Genomic DNA, 14,669 nt, shown 5'->3' with positions numbered 1-14,669 from the left:
GCTTCTACGCTTTTCATTTCAACGCTAGAAGGCATTTTTTTCCTCAAGAGCTTTCCGAGTGTACTTTTGGTTTCCTGCTGGTTCACAGAAAGTTAATCATTAAAGATTTAGATGCACACTTTAGCTGAGAATTCCTGAAAAACTCAAAAGGAAAACATATAAACTCTGTAATTTAGTGCATAGCGCTTGGAAATCCTGCAAGTGTGTTGTCTGTCTTTTGTGTTAAAAACATTTTTTGTGGTATTTTGTGGTGTCTAGGTTTTTCTCGCTGGTGTTCGTGAGATCAAACTAAATTAGCAGAACTGAGAATATGTTGATATGCTTCTACACATTAGGCATTAATTCATAACTGTCGATGCAACATATTTAATTTTTTTTTTTTTTTACTTTTGATTTGTGGTTAAGTGGTTAAGAAAAAAAGTCACTATTGGTATTTTTTTTTAACAAATTAAATTTAATTAAATTACTCTCTTGTTCTCACATTCTACAAAAAGGCATATGAAATCGATTTACATTACAAACACTTAGGTTGAGCATGAAACCTGCTTAAAACATAAACTGATGAACGAAGCCCACTTGCAGAAATACATGTGCTGCAATTATTTGAATTAAAAAAACATTTAAAAAAAAGAATTAAAACGTTTTTCTAAGAAAAAATAAATTGTAAAAGATTGTCAGTTTCATGAACTTTGTTTTTAGTTTTGACATTTCTATCAAATTAATCAATAACATAATTAATTGAAAATATTTTGTTTTCAGCGTGCAAAAATGCAATTATTTTATACTATTAAAAAAAAAATAAAACCATGTTTTCTTTTATAAAATCTGTTTCTCATCTGTCCTTCAGTTGTCGAGGACAATAACTCGCTGCTGCGCAGAGACTCCAGGGAGCGAACTCATATTGTGTCTCTTCTACAAATCCTTAGAGGTCAGACAGTCACAAATCCTCTATGGAAATGACATGAAAGTTTCTTTTGAACCATTTTAAGTCAAGTGGATCTGATCAGAAGAAAGGCTTCTAGGCCTTTCACATTATCTTCAGTAATGTGAAACTGAAGATACGACTACAAATAGTGTTCCACGTGAATACGAGACGAGCCTCAAGCTGACTAATGGCTTGGAGGATAAGAAGCGACACGTGGCGGAGGGATGGAGGATAGTTTATCCCAGAGGTGCTGTCAGGGAGTCATCAACACGGCCACGGAACCGGCGGAGAAAATCTGAAGGTTCTACTGTAACAATTTGTGTTTTTTTCTGTTCAAATGTCTCCTGTGAGTGCAAGCAGTCTATATATATATAAAACACAACCCTTCTTGCAAACTTTACACCTAACATCAAAATGAAAATTATTGAACAGATTTACTCTCTGAGATGTAAATGCACTTATTGCATTTATATACTTGCAAAAGGGAAGTATGTAAATTTTTGCTCGACTACATTGTTTTGATGATGATTTTGATTTCAGCCCCAAAGCTATCGGGACAAATTTTATTGCAATTTCACCAACTTTTCACATGTATGGTTTTACCCACAACAAATGGGTGCAGCCGTCAGCCTTCTTTCCCCCTCTGCTCAGTGTCTGAGCCAAATAAGTGAATGCAACTTGAGTGAATGTCCATTAAGAAGGATATCAAAGCAACATTTTAAGCTACGTTATTGTAGTTTGGCAAAAACTTCAGGAGTAAACACAAGCTGTTCTGTATCGTAAGTGACTTCCAGCTGCTTCCATTCACTCCTCCTGTTTTAAACAACCATTTTACAACTCATAAGTATAAAGTATTCTGGTGTGCATCTGGGCAGCAATGCCACTTTAGAAACTGGAACAGAAATCAATTTCTAAAGAACACAGACCAAGAATACAGAGTCAATAGTCCCAGCTATTAACTAAAAGTTAATTTTACCAATATAATAACCCGGAAGATGCAAATGTGTAAAATCAAAACGCTGGAGAGAAAAGAAAATTGACTCTTCTTTCCAAGTAATTACTTCTTCACACAATAACCATTCAGTTCAGTTCTTTTTTGTTAGAAAGCATGCTAGAAAATCCATCATCAGGTCAGGCTGGACACGACCTACATTCAGAGTCCACAGACCTAAATCACCAGTTAATTAAAGCACAGCAGCACATGAAACGAGTGCAGATTGTTTGGACGAGTTGAACGAAGTTACTTTGGTTTACAAAGTTTATTCTGACCAACCTGACGGCTAACCAAATGTTTGCTTTGTGTAAGGGGGAAAAAGTGCAGATGTTAGCCTCTAATGCACACAGTTGCATTTAGAGGAAACCAAGTACAACAGAAGCATCGCATCAGCACAAACACCTCATAACAAATAACAAGCACAGAGGCAGAGGCCTCATCATTTGTGCCCACTTTGCAGCCACGGTATTTGCTGAATAAACTAAAAAAACAACAACAACAAAACCAAAACAGTGAACTTAGCTACAGAAGCTGTAAGGTGCTGCTGCTCCCAGAGCATCAGAAACAAAACCAGGCCACAGTGCATCCTGCTCAGATGATCAGGACCAATGAAAAGTTGATTCTGCTCAGCCCACTGAAGTTCGGGGTCAAACTGTGGGGACAAAGAAGCTCATTATTGGTACAATAAATGCCTGCTCAGTTAATGACTGAGTGCATCTGTGGAGAAAGCTAAGGTCAACCAGGACCTGAGTTGTTACCATAGCAACAGGAGACGGGGGGCAAAAACGTGTTGGCGTGGTAACCAAGTCATCTCTGCAGGGAGCTGACCTAAAATTCACGCACAGAAAACAATGAGGAGTTTTGAAGTCGGAGAATTTGTGTTATTCTGGTTTTGGCATAGCTCACATTTCCTGTTTTACATATTCCATGAAATCAGATTTGGCATCTGAAAAAGAAGAAAAAATTCATGTCCCCGAGCTGATTAGCATAATTTCATGCTTCTCTAAACCATCTTGAGAAACACCTTCTAATAAATCCTGGGAGTTACGCAGCACTTTCTTTTTTTTTTCTTCTTCCTCGGCCTCTCTGCATTTTTCAGACTTGTAAATTTGTGCAGCAGGTCAAGCAAAAAAGAAGCTTAGAGCTCATAAATCTCTGTCTCACAGGAGTGCAGCTAATCACAGTCACCTCCTCTTAAGAAAAAGCCCCTCTGCAAATTGCACAGTTTGCTTTAGTGCTCGTCGGATCAGAATATCCCCTCGCCGGTGCTCCAGTAACGTCGCCTTCCTCAGCCTCAGACAGTCGTAAACTCTCGGTGCAGCACGCCATTAAAACCGGTGTCTCCAAACGGCCTCTCCTCTCAGAGCCCAGTTGAATAAAAGGCTGTGACCTCAGGGGGAAGGAAATGTTTTGAAGACTGTTATCCCCCCAAAGGCCACCCTGTCAGGATGCTTGACAGATTATAGACTCTGCTCAAACATCATTTGACAGAGACATTTAGGTTATAAACACATATAGGTTTGGAATAACAACTGAATTTTTACAAAGGATGCAACAGTATTATGAAGTTATTTAGAAACAAATGCTTTAAATCGGCAGCATCTGTATGTCCTGGCATACAACCAGACTTTGCTTTCATAAAACTGTGCTAAATAAAAAATATATATATTTCTCAAGAAGTTTGAATATTAAAAATATAATCTAACTGTGGAAAAGGTTGAACTATTTTGAAATGTGGCTTATTTCCACTCGGATATTTATTTTTGCCTAATTCTTCCTAAAGGAGAGAGAGAGGGAAAAAATAAGACCTGAAGGTTTTATTTGCAGGAAACCCACCCAGCAGCCCACAGGCACATCTTTGGTAAACAACATGAAAGCATATTGGTATAAAAAAATAAATAAACAGCGAAATGACTGGAGTGACGGTACATTTTCTACATTTTGAGAGCAGGAAGATTGAAGGAGAAAAAGAGCAAAAGTGAAGATGCACATGCACAGCATTTTTAGTGCATCTTTGATTTTGAGGCTGGAGAAAAGTAGAAGATAGAAACACTGTTAAAAAAAAATAAAGTAGAAAACTTCAATGTGGTTTTCAACAAAAGCCATTCTGATTTTTTATAAACAATAATTATAATGTATTTTAGTTTAATGATCGAGTCTTGCTTGTTTTCCCCAAATGTTTGATGCAGAAAGCTTAATGGTCTGAGCCTTCCTTTAGGCCTCAGTTTCACCATTTTATCCAAGACCCACCAGACCAATAAAGCCCCCGTCTCTTTTCCCCACTTCTCATTACCTGTGCAGGATGCACAGCGCTGCAATATGTCAGGCAAGGTGTGTGCATGAAAGTGTGCGAGTATAGAGTCTGACAGCTGAACTCTAAATGAATCGGTGGCCAAGGCTTCCTCTCTGAGTGGGCGACTGTTGGCCTAAATTACAGCAGCATCGGATAGTTGTGTTTTTTTTTTTCCTGCTATTGGAAGTGTAGGCGTGCCTCTGCAGGAAAGTCATGCTTCCGAGCTAAAAACATACCCTGCCAACTGTGCATCTTTCTCAGGAGTGCAGAGGTGGTGGTTGTGACTGACAGCATGCTGATTCACCGGGTGAGTCTCAGAGAGCATGTCAGCCATGCAGTGATGATCCTGCCATTTTTTAGCAGTCAATCCTCAAGTGTTTGGACAGAAATTTATATTAGCAAAGCTGAGAAGTCAGGCAAACAAAGATGATTTACAAAAAAAGCGCAATTCATACCAAGGAACTCCTTGCAAACAGCTAAAAATAATTATGATTTGAGAAACTATATTCTCAAAAAGTGAACCAGCAGATGATATTTGAGCTTTTCAGACATAGCATGGGCAGCAGAAGGGTTCACAACATGTCGTCAATTTTTAATCAAGCGGGATATTTACAGTCTGAGACTAAAAGGAGGACAGGAAACATGGCTGGTTATAAATAAACAATGAGAAGAGCACGCTGCTATCAATACCACCTCCCCCAGAAAACAAACGTGTGCACATGCTGGGGAGATGCTGAGCTACAGTAGATAAAATATCAATAAGATCATGTTACATAAATATTCACATGCTGTAAATAAAAACCTGGAGATGTGTAATCACCCTAAAGTGGTACAAATATAGTAAAAAAATATAATTAGAGCCACAGCCTAATGTATGTACTTTTTAAAATTTTTCCCTTTACGTTTGATTAGATTTATGTATCAAAAAGACAATAAGGATATCCTTTGCTCTGCTTCACATTTTGTCTCACAACAAGCAGCTTCAATGCATTTTAGTAAAATTTCATTTATTTGTATAGAGCATTTCAACAACAAGGCAGTTCAGAGTAAAATTATTACTCAGCACAATTCCATTTGGAATTGCCCATAAAAGTTTTTTCCTGGTTTTAGTCACCAGGTAAAAGCATTTAAAGTCACATGAGGCTTTTTTAAAAATTAGAATAAGAGTACCTTTATAAGACAATCTTTAAGCATTCAACATCATTTGGGGCAAACATTTCTAAATATTGTGTTTTTATTAGCTTTAAGCAGAAAAATCACCATAATTAACCAAAATAAAGGCTTAAAAAACATTAGTCTGTGTGCAAAATCTGTAGTTCCTGAAATACACAAACTTCTCAAGACCATTCTAATTTTCTGAATCTAGTTTTAATGCAAAGACTGACCAAGCATTCAGTTTTATTCAGTTTAAACATTAGATGAATATTTAAGAAGCTTCTAAACATGGAGTCTTTTAAACACCTTTAGCTGAATGATTTAAAGGAAGGATGTCAGAAACCTGCTGAGCAGCAACAACAGTGACCCACTGGGGAACTCAGCCAGCCCGATTCCTGCCCTCAGTCTGGCTGACGAAGACGGATCGGTCACAGCGGCTCCTGGTCGGACTCTCTGGAGCATGTATGACCACTGCGCTCAGTCCAGCTCAGCAGCAGCCTCATCTCCTCAACTTCAAATATTCAAAAAGGTTATACATCCTGACAGCGCAGCTCTTTTTGCTCCTGGTAAGATCCAGAGAGAACGCAGTCAATATTTAGCAGAGATAAAGAAGCCAGAGGCTGTACATCCAGCTTTGATGTGCCTTTATGTGCTTTAAAGTTAAAATTCAGCCTCTGCAGATAAATCTTATTTTATACGCAATAAAACAAGTGTAGCTTATTTTTTCATTTGATGAACTGTTCAGATGAGGCCCGGCTGAACTCAGAGCGCCGGGGTTGATTGTGTGGTAAATTTAGCTGACAAAGAAAGAGATTTCCCTCTGTTCTGTGAAGACTCCTTGAGGACAAGTCATAAATCTGTTTGTGAAGATGCTACCTTCATTTACGCATTAATTCAGACCCGTTAAAATAAACACTCCACAGCCTTCTCTCGATGCAACACAAACCAAAATGACAGAGGTTCAAGGAAAGTCCCTGAACGATCTAATGCATCACCGCCATTATTGTTTAACTCTCATTTTCCAAAACTAGCTTTGATATTGTTCATGACTAAAACTGAAGAACAACATCAAAGCAGAGGATGAAGTACCTCTAGGCACAGAAAAACGCCCAAAAGACTTTTTAATGCTTCAAACAGCAGAATTCAAGTTGAAATGGTATTTCCCCTTCGTAAAAAAAGAGAAGGTGACGATAACCTTCACAAAAGTGGAACAAGACATTTGAAAACTTTATTCATGATTCAGTCAGAGAATTGAAACTGCACTAACTACTAGCATTCAACATTTATTTACAGAATTTATTTAAATTAGTTTGTTTTGCATTTATGCACAATTGAAGCCAGACGTTTTCTAAAAAAAAAAAAAAAAATAGAAAATGTTTCTCACTTTCCAAGGCTAAATGAGATCAAACCTATCAGTTTAAGCACTTCTATCTATAATCAGAGAATTGTCAGACATGTGTCCCCACAATGAAATACACAAACACTGACACTAGTCACCAACTAATACAAATCCAACTCTTTTCTGCATAAAGAAGCCAACCTTCGCCCAGAAACTCTCATTTGCCAGGAGAACACACTCCTGACTAGAACGAGGTTTAATGATGGCAACAACAGTTACGCTTGGTTCAGATTCATATGGAGAAACAGGACATTTAAGTTCACAGCTCTTAAAAGTCAAGGCCACTCTTGAATGAGTCTTTTTGAAGGTGCGTTTTAATGATCTAGACACTGGAAGCATTTAATAACTGATAAAAAATGCTGTTCAGTTACTATTGCAAAACTTTACAGCTTGAGTATCGAGCAACACGTTTTAGAGGAAACTAGGAAGGAAAGATGCATTTCCAACAAAAAAAGAGGACAGAATATATGGCTGTACTTTTATTTCTTCACATGTTTATGAATAAAAGTTTTTTGTTGCATTTTAGTGGCTAGATCTTTGATAAATAATATAAAAACTAGTGAAATTACAAAACATTTCAAACTTCTGTACAGCCAATTGTACTTATTGTGAGCAACACCTGCCTAATTATTGTGGTTTATTGTTTTTCTTTAGAGTTTTTCTCCCCCAAAAATAATACACAAATGCTGCTTCTAAATTATGCTAATGACACTGAAGCAATCACACTTTTTCTGCACAGAAAATCTGGTTTTATGGATCACGTGGACATTTAATGCAATGAATGTGAAGCGAGTATGAAAGGAAGAACTGAAGAGACATTTGTTCGGCGACGCTCTCAACTTGACACATTTAGCTCCAGTGTACTTGGCACGCTGATAAATTGACGCCAATGAAATGCACAGTGCAGCAGTGCCCATGTTAATAAGGTCAGCGGAGGGGAAGAGTGTTTCATTATCCAGTGAGAATGCATTCTCTGTTTTCCACATGTAACGTTCTGTCACACTCTTCTCATTTGCTTTAAATAACATAAGTCACCCGTGCACGCTGCAAAGCTGCATATCTCTGCGAAACACACAAACAAGCATTCCCTGAAATGTCACACCATCCATCATTCATTGCACACGGGGAGAAAAACGCTCCAATAGCACCCATTTCTTTTCCAGCAACAAAACGGCACCAGCGGCTTCTTGGCTGCGGTGCTGAGCGCTTTCAGGAGGAGATGATGATTCACACGGCTGCCGATTCCACGTTTTCTTATTCAGGCAAAGGCAAAAACAGAATTCATGTTTCGGTGCAACTAATTAGAAGATAACGCTGCGATTCTTAGCTAGACTTTTTCTTATTCTGTCAATGTCTGGGCAACAAAAAGTTGCATACAGAGCATTCATAGACATCCTTTTACTAAAAGCAGGTGACAGTAGAGTATTCGGTCACATGACCAGAAATGGAAATAAGAGGCCGCATAAAGCAAGGCATCAAATTCAGCATCACTGAGATAACCGATACCAGGGATGAAAATGTTGAAATTTACAAGAACATAATAGCTGACTAAGTAAAACTTTTTCAACTTTTCAAATGGTCACAAACTTCGATGCAATTTGAAGTTCTGAGGACTTGAGATGCTTCTAGCTGGCTTTTATTTGTGCTGTAATGTTGGCAGCAGCATTGTGTAGTGACAACACTTTTCTTCAGCACAGATAGGGTAGATGGTTGGGACACACTTTACAATGGGTCATCGAAAGAAAAAAAAATAGCATTCACCAAAAATGAAACCATCACCTGTTTGTCATTTTGCAAAAAAAAAAAAAAAAAAGAAAAAAGAAAAAAACCTGCTGCAGGTATAAAACTATGCATGTTTAATAGTACAAGATACCAGGAATGAATAGAAACTGAGGCTTTTATGGCATGAAAGGTGGAACTAAAGCTAGAGATGGGGAGTAAAATCAAAGTGTGGCTTTCAGACAAGAATGGCACTTTTACTTGGGCAGATAACCAGCTGAAGAACAGAGCAGTTTTGTGTGGGCGCGACGCCACGTTTAGAAAATTCATCAGACAGTGGTGGGATTTGCAAAGATTACAGTAGACAGGGAGGACAGGGTTTGGAGCACTGTTGATTAAATCCCTGTCCTTGCAGATAACATTTGTAACAGCCAAGATGAACACACACACACACACACACACACCCTTGGTGCATCAAAGGAGGACACCGTCTGAGGTTTAACTCCTGCTGAAATAATCCAGGAAGAGAAACACTTCTTCACAGAAGCTGAAAGGCAACAAAGAGCGGCTCTTTTTAACCACAACGCAACAAAAACACCAGAAAAGCTTTACATATGTGATGCTTGCATCCTTAATAGTACACTACTGTGTGACCACAAACAGAAGAAAATGTTTTGCACTCCGTTCACCTCTTTGCCTCTCATGGATTCTTTCTAAGACTGAAAAGCCAAACACAACCCCAGGGGACGTCAGAATCCACTGACCTGAACCTCAGATTTATTTATTGCAGATCCTTAAAAAGGATGCACCTTAAATGGAACGGAAATGGTTGAAAACATAGCGGTAAAGTAGAGATACCCAGAGTTTCCTGTCATGTATGAAAAAGTCATGAATCAGTGCAGAAATTGTCTTTACTGCTGCCGTGTTTAAAAAACTCTCGGCGGGGATGGTGTGCTTCTTATGTACGTATAAAACCTAATACCTCGCTATTAACATTTACAACCATCTGGTGAGACAAAAGAGGTGTCAGGATGATAAATCCTGATGCTACTTTATAGCCTATATAAAAGTTTGCATTACATGTAATTTATAAGTCATCAACCTGCATGATGGGACATTTTGAAATAGAGTGAAAAATCAAAGTGCCTGCACTTTGGTGGCTTTTAAGCTGAAGGGCAGGTTTACCTAAATCACATCGATGCAAGTCGTTTTTATGATCTCATCTCCACCTGCAAATAATTGCATAATTAAAATATCTACTTTTATTGTTGATGTGATGTGGTTCTCTGTTCAGTTCTGAAAACATATAAAATTGATTTGTTTTTAAATGTAATTCATCCAGAATTACAGCTGCACAGAATTATCATCACATGATTGTGTGCAATAACAAAATGACAAAAAACTGACTGGATGCAGTAATTAATTGACTCTTATATTTCAAGCATTTTGCAATAATACTCTGCATGCTAGTAATAAATTCAATCAGATGCATGCTAGTAATAAAAAAGGCGGTAAAATAGAAAAATAATCCTGACAGAAGTTGCAGAAGTCTCAGATTCTACTGAGGAGTCTGAGTCACAATCAGGTAGATAACATGTCTGTTTTTTCTGCTCCTGCCATCACTTATCACCCATCAACTGAGCAGCTTCTGTGCAGTCACCATTATCACTCTCCTCCAGCCTTCGCTCCTGCAAAGTCTTACAAACTGAAATAAAAGAACAAGAGTGAAAATCAAAGTCATGCAGTTGAGGGGAGATGATATCCCAGGCATCCTGCTGGCTCAGAATGAGGCTTGGTCACGCTGAGCACTAAAAAAAAAAGAATCACATACGACGTCTTCTAGAAGCAGTGTTGGCTTTTAAAGGTCAAGGCGCTCGTAATAAGGTTTTGTCATGCAGATACTTTGTGTTAAAGGCTGCACACATGGATACGCGACACATTTACTCCAGTCACCGTCTATATGGGGATCAACAGCCGCGACTGTACTTTTTGATTGGAAGTGAAGATGAGAAGCTTTGACATGCGTCGTCCTCCTTCTCTCTGCAGGTAAAGGCAAAGTCAAACAGCCTGTGGCACTGTTCAAAATGAATTAATGTTATGGGGCGTGGTGCTGCGAGTCTCTGGCATTTAATAAAAGGTCTGTGTGATAGAGGAGACCACCTCAGAGTAGCTCTTCATTCAGGAAAAAGAAAGATATTCAGAGAGCTCACTTCAATCAAGCCACTTTGCATCAGAATTAACAAATCGTTTTATCCAATTACCATTTCTACTACTGGCTGTTTTACTGTGTGTGCAGGGCAGTCTGGACTTTAATCATCTCCTGGTTCCTCCAACTGCAGAAGAAGGGTTAATAAGGTAAGAGTCACGCATGGACGGACATGCTGCACGAACAACTTTGAGCGCATTAACATGCAGCGCGTGCTGAATGCATACAAGAAATCTGACCAATAACTAACTGAATAATCACTTGGCTCACTAACGAGCTGAAGACGCCTGATTGGCTCCAGCAGGCGGCAACCGAATGCTGTGAATTGAAAATGAGGCCATGATGGGGCAGGTTTCCTTTGCCTGGTCCAGACTGATTGTGAGAGCTGGTGAGATGATTGGGAGAGACATGGCAAGGCTACACACACACACACACACACACACACGCACACACACACACGCGCACACGCCAAGCAGCCGCTGCGATTGGTCGGCACACTGAGGCGGCTGTCCTTGGGAGGCTAATGCCCCAGAGCTCCTCAGGGGCTCCATGGCCAGATGTTTTGCTTTGCTTGGTCGCCTCACCGTGGCCCCTGTGTCTCTTAATCTGTCATTCATCACAGTAAAGCAACACATGAGCAAAACACATCCCTCACTTAAAACGACAGGAGCCCGCAATTTATTGTTTCCTATTGTTAAAGTGCCGTTTTAATATAAGAATGAAAAAGCATTGTCAATAAAGTGTGAAAATTATTTAAATCAGGTCCAAAACAAGATGCATTTAGCAGTTTTTCATACATTAAAAATTACTTTTTTTCTTTTTTAAATTTAACAATTAATTTACAGCGGAAATGACTTTGCTCAACAAAAACATTAAGTCTGCTTTTTGGCCTCCCAGGAATCCCTACAAAATGAATCTAACTTTTTTTTTTTTTAATTTACGCGTTTCATTAAAGTTCTGAAAATGTTAGAACTCAATAACTTTCGCTGTCCCATAAGTTTAGTGAACAAAGAGGCTCATTTCTCTTAGCCATTCTTGAAAATGGGAAAGACAAGAGAACATGCCTTTCAGGTAAGGCCAAAAGAAAATATATACTTGCAGAAACTTGCTCATATCTACGGTTGAAGCAAAAGTTGAAAAGTTTAAATGACTTAATTGTGGCGCTGAGGCTGGAGAAGGACGCAAGTTTACCTTACCGTTAGGTGAGTGAGGAGGGTTAGAAGTGGGGACCGAATGTCCACAAATATTCAAGGTTTTCATATAGATGAATATAAGAATTGCCAATAGTTGTACTCATGATGTATTTGTACTAACTGAGCCATATTCTGCAGTGAAAATATCCCTCCACTTCTGCTGCTTCAGTTTTTAACACAAAAACAGCGTCTGGTTGATCCCCACAAACCTTGATTAAACTATTCTCACGATAATGCCATTTGTTGTACTTTGGTACTTTTGAACTGTAAAATGTTCACATAAAAAAACAAAACAAAAAGAAAACTTAATGCTTTCCATTAGAGAAAAGTGAAAAACTTTTTACAAGTCGACTTCGCAGCAACCATCAAGCTTTAAGAAGTCTCTTGGAACAACGAGCTCCGTCCAATTTGGCCCTAAAGTCACCAATAAAACGGAAGAATCAAATAAATCCTGCACACACTGTGGTCATTGCAGACTCTCAGAAACCCCAGGGGTGTTTTTTTTTTTTTTTTTTGCTGCAGTGTTGGCCAGCGCTCACACAAGAATGCACTGGTGCAGAGGGAAGAATTGCCTCACAGCAGTCTCCCTCTCTCTTTCCTTATGTGGCCTGCATGCCTACAGAGTGCCGTTTTCAGCCTCAAAGCATTTTAAGGCTGCAGCCATGCAGACAGAGGCAATACTCCAATGGCACCAAAAGGGTTATAGAAAGCTAAAATCTGTTGTGATACCTTCCAGGGTAAATGCAGAAAATAAATAAATGAAAAACATTCTTGTACTTGATTTCCCCCCCCCCTCATGAACTCAGAGTGGGGTACAGATATATGCACAGAGCAAAAGGTAGATTCTTCCAGGGCACAAAAAAATGCAAGACGTGCTCCAGGTGCTTCTTAATGTAGAAACAGGGTCACGTAAAGGCTAGGTGAAGACTTGAGCACTGCTGAGAAAAGGTTCAATGCAAAGACGAGGAAAAATGGTTCAGAATAGAGGGATGAAGGAAATGAGGGCTGGAGGAATTGGCACTTTTAGACAGGTTTTGGATTTTAAGCAGAACTTTATCAGCTCATCAAATCCATTTAAAATTTAATATATTCTTAAGAAATACGTCACACTTGCTGGCTGGATGCCAGCAAGTTTGGGTTTGCATCCTTCTCTGACTCACTCTTCAGTGCTGCAGGAAATGTATCCGAACGTCCGATTCAGATGTTACCAGTTCCATGCAAAATAAATAAACTTTTTCAATTATCAAAGTATTTAAAGAAATATCACATGAGTTCACACAATATTTACTAAATTAAGACAATGTTTTAGGATCCGTTTACCGTAATTGGGTCATTTTCAGCTTAACTTATGCAAACAAGTAATGGAGAAAGTGACCAGTGATGGTGCTCTCGACAGAGCGCAGAAGCCGTCGCATCAAGATGAACTGCGCCAGGAAGCCATAGTGAGATAAAATGCTTCCAGATGTGTGTGAGAAATCTCCGGGGTCACTGGCGTTGTCAGATTTGTGTCAGGAATCTCCCGGGAAGCCGAACCCGCCTCAAAGCCAAACAGTTTTTGTGCTGCCAGCTTCGTCTCTCAGGGCAGATGCCACCCGGATGCAGCCCGGAACCGAAAGGTCCAGCCTGCTGTTCAGCTCAAACACAGGAGGTGATAGGATTTTAAATCAGTTCTGAAGTAAAATAAAGTGGTAAAATTAAAATGATTTTTTCCCCTCGATGTTAACGTTTGTGTGAAGCTTTGAACTCAGGCAAACTTTGTGTTTTTCAGTGAAAAACTCAAATGAAATTCTTGATATGCTTTCTGCATATCCCCATTACTCCTCAAACTTTTTGAACATTAAAACAATTTAACATTCAAAGTTTAAAAACACATTTATTTATTTCTACATCAGACACTGATTCATAATGTTTGAGCCGCAGTATGTTCTCCTTCGGCTTACTGACACCAATGTGAGACACATTTGCGTAACGCCTGCCAAGAAAACAATTTAACAGGACTAAAAATATGAGCAGCAGTCTCATATGCATCTATTGATGTGATGTCATCATCACAGATTGAATGTGCAAAACTGCTCACTGACTAAATGAGCAGCTTGAAGACATAACCGTCTTGAGAAACCCAGACATCCATCGTTCCAGCTATAGTCTCACAGGCCAGAGGTCGTATATCATCCTTCCACTAAGTTTTGCTGCTGCTCCATCCTAAACTCCCCTAGATTTCAAACAAACCAGACGACACCATGCGTCTCTGTCAATTGTTTCTGTTGAGGACAATTAATCCAGCAGACAGGCTGACGTGGCGCATGCAGTCTTCTGCTGGTTAAGGCTAATGGAGGCAGGAGGTTGGCACTAAAGACATTTCTTGTGGGTGAACGGCTAATTTTCTACTTCAAATTACACCGTACCTGCCTAAAAAGTGATGTCAAATGAAAAACAGACTGAATTCATGCATCAAGGGCACAGGCACCGACTGTGGTTTGTCCTTAATGTGAAAACCTGAGGATCAACATCGAAGGTGAAACTAGGTGCCAGGAAACTATTAGCAGACATATAAAACCTGGAAGATTGCTTCACTGAACATTATAAAAGTAGCTCATAGGAAGAACTTCACTAGAGTATTCATATTTATTCAACTTTTGTTTTAACTTTAAGTTACAACAATTTCATAAAGTAGAAAGTAGGGCAAGGTTAAAAAGTGGAAAAGTACATTTTGTCTTTCTACAAATCTAAAACAAAATAATGTATTTTGTAATGATATCTAAGGTTGACACGTGGATATGTAAAC

At 39.0% G+C, this 14,669-nt stretch overlaps 1 protein-coding gene across 5 annotated transcripts in view; it reads right to left on the bottom strand.

Annotated features, from left to right (window-relative positions):
- ppfia2 (PTPRF interacting protein alpha 2) overlaps nucleotides 1-14,669 on the bottom strand; it is a 121,928-nt gene that overhangs the window by 30,904 nt on the left and 76,355 nt on the right. The gene's annotated exons all lie outside the window — the stretch shown is intronic.

The sequence above is a fragment of the Poecilia latipinna genome, unplaced genomic scaffold, assembly GCF_001443285.1.
Source record: "Poecilia latipinna isolate Pla-1442-1.1 unplaced genomic scaffold, P_latipinna-1.0 Scaffold9, whole genome shotgun sequence".
Classification (NCBI taxonomy): domain Eukaryota; kingdom Metazoa; phylum Chordata; class Actinopteri; order Cyprinodontiformes; family Poeciliidae; genus Poecilia; species Poecilia latipinna.
This window is presented reverse-complemented; position numbering and strand designations above follow the sequence as displayed.